Below are 7907 nucleotides of genomic sequence, written 5' to 3' on the forward strand. Positions count from 1 at the left end.
ATCCATTTTCCAATTACCCAGCACCAGCGAAGATGTCACTGACTTGCAGTGAAAACCCAGAGGAGTGTGTGGGTTTGGAGTATGTGTGTGAACGGCCAGAAATTTCAGAAAGCACGTTGCTTGCAGGTTCCATCCACTAGGCATGAGACGCAGAGCTTCTGACATGACCTTGTGCTGTTGGCTCTTGTATCCAGAGGCTGTCAGGCCCCACTCCTGGTGCGTGGCAAGATTCCCAGCGCGGGGAAAACTTAGAACGGACTCTAGCATGCGCCTCTCACCGTCAGTGTGGGGCTTTCAAGACCCACAGCTGAGCCATCACTGAAAGAGGTTGTAAGCCTGGCCCTCCCACCTCCGGAAAGGCTCCCAAACGTAAGAAATCTGTAGTCTGATTACTCTGGGACTAGGATGTTTTTTTCATCTGGGGGGAAGAGCAAGGTGACGAATTGCTTAATATTAGGCCTGGGAGACTTTGTGAGCTGATTTCGTTGCCCAGGGCCTTTGGGGGTTCTGTCTGGGGATTGAAAAGCATGCGTGTAGCTTCTTATAGCCCAGGGGCCTTTAGATGCCAACTGAAGTTGTCGCACTTGGAAGGGGATAAAGCCCTGGAACATCTCTCCCCAGGATATTCTACTGTCTCCACTGGCAGAAATGATGCTCCTATGGCCTAAAACAAAGTCTTATGAAGAAAGAAATCTAGCCACAGTGTGTGATCATGTGACCAGCAGCATTCCCCTGGATGAAAGCGGCTCGTCTTAGTTGGTTCAGGCTGCCTACCAAAAATACCTTAGACCAGGTGGCTCGGAATCCGCAGACACTTATTTCTCATAGCTCTGCAGGCTCGTCCAGGATCAAGGAGTCATCATGGTCTGCTGCCTGGCTCACTGACGGCTGTCTTCTCACCACATCCTCCCATGGTAGCGTCACCAAAAGGCGTGGGGTCCGACCGCTTGCAGTCCCAAAGCCAATAAGCAGACCAGGTAGGTGGAAAGGAAAGTTGGCTTTATCTCAGATGCCGGCATCTGAGAGGGGGAGGGCAGACATCTCTCCAAAGTCGACTCCTCCGCAAACAGGCAAGGGAGGAGAGCTTCACAGGTTGAGGAGGGGGCTACACGAAGAAACAGCACGCTCGGTTCTGACAGTCTTCACATTGGCCATCAGAGGTCTGACTTGCATCATCTTGATTGCTTTAGGCACAGTAAATTTTTAGTTTTAAGGTCAATTTGTTTCCGTTTCTTTGAGGACAATTCTCGGAACTGTGACGGCTTATATCATGGTTATAGTCTGGTGATCATGTAGTTAACTTCTCCACCTGATGTGGCTTTTGAGATTTATAAGACAGTTCACAGGATATGATAGCTCAGTTGGTAAAGAATCCACCTGCAAGGCAGGAGACCCTGGTTCAATTCCTGGGTTGGGAAGATCCACTGGAGAACGCATAGGCTATCCACTCCAGTATTCTTGGGTTTCCCTGGTGGCTCAGCTGGTAAAGAATCTGCCTGCAAAGCAGGAGACCTGGGTTTGATCCCTGGGTTGGGAAGATCCCCTGGAGAAGGGAAGGGCTACCCACACCAGCATTCTGGCCTGGAGAATTCCATGAACCGTATAGTTCAAGGGGTCACAAAAAATTGGACTTGACTTGACTTTCACTTTCACAGGATATGGCTCAGAATATTATCTATGGCTCTTGAGAGGGAACTAAATGTTCTTGATGATGCTTAATGATTGCATTATTATTATTTAGTGTCCTTTGACTGTTTTCCTTTGTTTCTGCATGTCTTCATTTCTCTGATTAAGCTTATTCTTTGGCTAAAATTTTCGACAGACAAAAGGCAGGCAGAGTCCATGGCTGGGTGGGGGGCGGCGGTGGAAAGGACCTGCTCCATTGTGGTAGAAGTGGTGAACAGGCTGTCTGGGGTTTCATTTGCGAGGCCCTCACCCTTTTGACATAGCTATCCCTGGGGGTCTCTCTCGTTCTGGAAGTTAGGATTTCAGCATCTGAATTTTGGAGGGGCGCACGTTTAGCCCATTGCAGGGACCGTCCAAACGCTACTGAGCCCTGCGTGGTAGGCGTTTCCCTGCCGAAGCCAGAGGCATTGTTAGCTGGTTAGCAGCCCAGGGTGTGGGGAACACGGTTCTGCGATGAGTCACTAATGATGGGTTTTTAGGTGCCTATGATCTGTGGACTTGGCTCACTTCCTGTTACTTTCTCATCCATTTCCTGATATGAAGTTGTCTGCGGAAAGGGTCCCATGGTCATGCACTGATGTTGCAGGATCCTTCTGAACCCCCTGCAGGAAGTGTCTACAACTATTCTACAAGAAAATACATTTAAAGCAGTTAAGTACCCAACACCAGCAGGGACTCCAGTAAACCGTTTTAGTGATAAAACATCTACTCACTCAGTTTATTTTTTCTTTTATTGTCCCTGCATTATTAGCGGTTTTTGCTTCATCGCTATCATCATGCCTGCTGGTTTTTCCTTTTATTAAATTGTGGAAGGAATCATGCTAGAGACAGAGTTCCCTGAGTGACTGAGTCACATCCTGAGAACAAGCTGGGCGAGTGCTTTTTATGTGTGTGCATGAGTGTGAGTCTGTGGGGCTGCGGATGTTGGTGGAAGGACGAGAAACTGGGAGGCAGGTGAGGAATGACGAGTGAAATGACTAGAAGGGTGACTGTGCATTGATTTGCTCCTGGTGAATAAGACAGGCTCAGTCAAAGGTGTGGATTCAATTTGCTATGAGCCCTGCTTCCTTTCTGCCTGTTTCCCCCTCTCTCTCATCCCATCTCAGATTATTTTTCTGCTTGCCTCCCCAGTCAAAGCCTATGCTCAAAATATTTATTCACTCTAAGGTGCAAATAATAGGTGTTATTGTTGTTCAGTTGCTAAATCATGTCTGACTCTTTGTGACCCCATGGACGGCGGCACACCAGTCTTCTCTGTCCTCCACTGTCTCCCAGAGCTTTCTCAAATTCATGTCTGTTGAGTCAGTGATGCCATCCAACCATCTCATCCTCTGCTGCCCCGTTCTCCTCCTGCCCTCAGTCTTTCCCGGCATCAGGGTCTTTTTCAGTGAGTTGGCTCTTCGCATCAGGTGGCCGAAATATTGGAGCTTCAGCTTCAGCATCAATCCTTCCAATGAATATTCTGGGTTGATTTCCTTTAGGATAATAGATAGAAGGTCAAATGAGAATCATTTTTAAATTATTTCCTCTTTTAATTAGATAATATTTAGACTATAAGTGAAAGTGAAAGTCACTGAATTGTGTCCGACTCTTTGCGACCCCATGGACTATAGAGTGCATAGAATTCTCCAGGCCAGAATACTGGAGTGGGCAGCCTTTTCCTTCTCCAGGGAATCTTCCCAACCCAGGGATCAAACCCAGGTCTCCTGCATTCCAGGACTATAAACATGGGGCTAAATCATGGAGTATCAGTTATAGGATGATTGTTTAGGAAGGATTGTTAAGCCTTTGCGGATCCTGTAGAATACTAACTATGGCATACCTGACTCTACCTAAGATTAGGTCAAGTTTGACAGAGAGGGATTTAATAAAAAATGAAAAAAGTGAAAATCAAGGCAAATATTTATTCTTGAATGCAATAGCTCAGGAAACTAGAAAGCTAATGTTCCTGAATTAGGTTACTATCCCCTCCATTTCCTGTTTACTCAAATACAGTTCTTTAAAATTCTGAATCACTTACTTAAAGTTTAATGGATTTGAACTCAGCCAGCAGATTATCTATTATCTGTTCCAAACATTTGGTCTGCTAATGTTCCTTAATGGTCTATATACAAAAAGTACCTCACCACTTCCTGTGGAGGATACAAAATGAACGCATGAATACCTCCCTTACAGGATTCTTTTAATAATTAGATTAATAATAGTCTATGTAAAGTGCTTAGAATTTAGTACAAAATAAACACTCCACAGGTGGATACCATTGTGTTGCATTGTCATTACTCCAGCTCAAAGGCACTCTGCCTGTTTGACTTTGAACAAGTTAATATGTTTCCTTGGGCTTCATTCACTTTTATCTTGAGGAGAATGAAGATAATAAACAGGTGTAGCACCTACTTTATACGTTGGTTATGAGTCTTAGCTAAGAAAATATTTGTAGCCCCGCTTTGAAAGTTGTGACACCCTAAACAAACGTGACGAAGCCTCATTCGGCTGTTAGAGGAATGGAGCTCGGTCCCCAGTGAGTGGAAGAACCACGTGCTCCCGTTAGGTCTCCCATTACCCGGAAGAGGCTCGGGAGAGGACTTTCGGGCATCTCCATTGGACTGTCCACTGCCAGAGGCACACCTCTAGTTCTTTGTTTGATGGGGCATATGGGATGTTAGTAGGTAAGGTTGAAATTGGTCTAAATTCTCACCTCTGCTTGTTCATTCATTCAAAGTTTATTTCTTGGTAGATGAGAGGGGTGGGGGTGGGAGGGAGAGAGAGAGATTATTCTGCTGACCTTCTGATTCTTCTGAATCTCAAACCAAGAGCATCTCCAAGAGCAGAACAAGGTGGGGTGGCGTATGTGCCCAGGAGATGTCTGGGTCACACAGTGACCCCAGACCTCAGATCTCAGACCGTAGCTGCTGCCTCCGAGGGACTGCGGAGCTGGGCTCCCGAAGGCATCGCAGGTATTGTCCACAAGAGCGCTTGGAAGGGTTAATGGTTGGCAGTGCGCCTCATCTGTGAGTGGCTGAGGAGCTGTGTAGAAAGTTGTTGCATAACGAGCCTTCGGTTCACTAACATGCACATGTTTTTATAATCTATCTAAGGGAATTGAACTCCCTTATTAAAACAAAGTGCAGACTCTCCAAAGCTCCAGTCCTCACAGGGGACTGCCCAGGTAAGACAAGGTATTTGGGCCAAGTGCATCCACCGATATTGGTCTTAAATTTTATCTACCCCATGGGTTCGCTGTCGTTAATTACTGTGGCCACCACCACATTGACTTCATTTCTAAAACTCTGTCCCAAACGTAAACAAAATCATTCTTCTAAGTTCGTACATTTTGAGGACTAGAACCTCCTAAAGGACTCTACTTAATGCCCTAAAGAATAAGGAGGGAGTAGACAAGGAAAATGTAAGATGCAGAGCCCAGGCTTGTGATGTGCAAAGCCATCATCAACTCCTCCTATGTAAGCAGAGAGGAATATAGTCTTTATCCTGAGCATGAATCAGCATTTTGCTCAAGCTCCCAGCCGACTTCCCAGCTCCTCACATTCTCTGTTTCCTGTCCCTGTAGGTCGCATCTCAGACATTTTGTTCATACTGAGTCCAAGCCAGGATCAACAAAGAGACAACCTGTGATGACCCCATTCCTAGTTCTTATTCCTGGGTGGAGATGTGGGCCTTTCCGCAGGTGACTGTCAGGTTCCTGATGATATTCACAATGAATTGAACGATCACATAGGTCTCACACTTCTATGTGCAGCTGCTATATCTCCCTCACAAGACTTTCTGTGAAAAAGAAGAGGCAAATTCTGTGATTAACCCGTCCGTGCAAGGATGACGATGATCAGTGTGGTGGCCACTCAGATCTGCAGCAGAGGCCCCAGTGACCCATTGCCCAGCCACTGCCCTCTGGACCCCTGGTGTCCCCCGGGGACCACTCTCCCTGTATGCGGGCTGCCCTGAGCCAGCCTGAGCAGGGATGGTCCCGTCCACACCCGCTCCCGTGAGACACAGCCTGCTGTGCCGGAGTGGACCAGAGGCCCCTGCCCCAGCCTGGCGGGCCCTGACCTGGACCACCGCCCTCTTCAGGACTCCGCCTGCCCAAGACTTCTCCCTCCTCACCCCTCCCACACTCGCAGACCCGCCGTGTGGTCTGAAGATGCCGCCTGACTTCTGGGGAAGCCTCTGTCAATAAACATCTTGGACATGGCATCCTGTCCTAGTGTTTGCTTCTCTTTGGACACACACTGACATAACGAGTAACCAAGGAGATGTTTGGTTTCAGATCTGAGCTGTGTTTGCTGATGTAACCTGTGTTAATTTAGAGGTTCATGGGTTTCATTTCTCCGGACACCTGCTAGGCTTTGGGCTCCTCTGGAAGCTGGGAGCTCTGGGTGAGCTAGTGAAGCAGAACAGAGTGAAAGCTTGTTTCTTCTCACTGGGTTTCCCCCTCTATTTTCTAAGGCAGCTGTAACCACAAAAGGAGACATGAGCGCATAGCTGTTCCAGACTGGGAGTCCGATGCTTGCGCATAGCTGTTCCAGACTGGGAGTCCGATGCTTTAAGAGTTCAGCCAAGGTGCCTATCCAGGTTTCTGGAGCCAAGCCATTTGGTTACTGCGTGGTAACCTAAGTGGTCAGGAGCTTCTGGCAGTAGCAAAAAAAAAAAAAAGGCAACAACAAAACCCACCTAGTTTGGGAAACCTTAAAATGTGGCTATTGGCCCAGGAAAGAATATGCTGCTTGTTTGAGAAAGCAAAATAAAATTCCATCTGTGTCCGCAGCTGCTCTGGACACTCAGAGTGCACAGACGAAGCGTGAGCTTCGGAAACCGTGCACACGGGCGGCAGATAACCGTGAGGAGTTCTATTTCCATAAACCTACTCAGAATTTTACACTCAAAATGATTTTTTAAAAAAAGGCTTTGCATTTGGTGTATATGTATTTACTTTTGTTTTATAATTTAGCATGATTTTAATTTTGTAATTATTTATGAAAAGAAACTTTATACTATTTTGCACACACAGCATCCCTAAAGGTCTCCATCTAGTCCACAGGCATGGCCCTCGGACAGCCAGTTCCCATATACTCTCATGAATGGGTCCCCAGCAGTGGCTGTTTTGGTCAGTGTTGAATAACTGGATCTCCGGGGAAAAGGGTAAGGCCCAGGTTTCTCTGGAATTTCTGTAAATAAGATATTCTACTTCCTGGGGCTTCCCTGGAGGTTCAGTGGCTAAGACTCTGGGCTCCCAATGCAGGGGGCCTGGATCCCTGCTCAGGGAACTAGATCCCACATGCCACAGCTAAAAAGAAAAAAAAAGATCTCTCATGCCACAAGGAAGACTGAAGATCCTGAGTGCCACATCTAAGACTTGGCACAGCCAAATAAATAATTAAAAAATATATATATTCTACTTCTTACTGTAAAACATCTAGGGACATCACAGGAAAATTTTACAGTACCAATAGGGACTCAAGAGGCAGCAGTAACACTGGTGTCCTCAGAATTCTAATCTTGCTCCTCTGGCATGAGGAAGTTGTCTCACTGTAGGTGGGTACCAGTGTCTAACGCCTTCCCAGGGGGCTCAGGTGGTAAAGAGTCTGCCTGCAGTGCAGGAGACCCGGCTTCCATCCCTGGGTCAAGAAGGTATCATGGAGAAGGGAATGACTACCCACTCCAGTATTCTTGCTTGGAGAATTCCATGGACAGAGGAGCCTGGCGGGCTACAATCCACGGGGTTGCAAAGAGTCAGAGATGACTGAGCGACTAACACTTTCACTTTTCAGCAATGTCTAAAGCATTTTGCCAATCCAGTCTAGCGACTAGTTCAATGGTTAAGTCACCAGCCCAACTGTAAGGTCCTTTTTAGAGCCCAGACCAGCTTTAAGTATCTAACAGATGCTCTCATCCTTGCTACAGAAAATGTATGAATCCAGCACTTACAAGGATGCCCACCGTTTCCTGGAGATCATGCATCCCCTCCTCTCCCATCCTAGTTCCTTCATAAACCCTAAGAACACCTGCTTGAAAGTGGTGCTATAGTAAGTCTTTTTTCTAACCTAAAAGGTCACAAAACTAAAGCAGTAGAGCCCAAGATAAGGTTGTATATGAAATGCAGTTATCCTGTATGTGGAAATGTTCTTTACAAGATTCAATCAGACTATGGTGCAGACGAACCTATTTCCGGGGCAAGAGTAGAGATGCAGATGCAGAGAACGGACGTGTGG

At 46.7% G+C, this 7907-nt stretch overlaps 1 long non-coding RNA gene across 1 annotated transcript; it reads left to right on the top strand.

Annotated features, from left to right (window-relative positions):
- Positions 1-241: 241 nt before the first annotated feature.
- Positions 242-5462, top strand: LOC122697636. The gene is made up of 3 exons (XR_006342128.1): positions 242-369; positions 829-977; positions 5252-5462. It is a non-coding gene; the product is annotated as an uncharacterized LOC122697636 (long non-coding RNA).
- The last annotated feature ends 2445 nt before the right edge of the window (positions 5463-7907 follow it).

The sequence above is a fragment of the Cervus elaphus genome, chromosome 7 (genome assembly GCF_910594005.1).
Source record: "Cervus elaphus chromosome 7, mCerEla1.1, whole genome shotgun sequence".
NCBI classification, from domain to species: domain Eukaryota; kingdom Metazoa; phylum Chordata; class Mammalia; order Artiodactyla; family Cervidae; genus Cervus; species Cervus elaphus.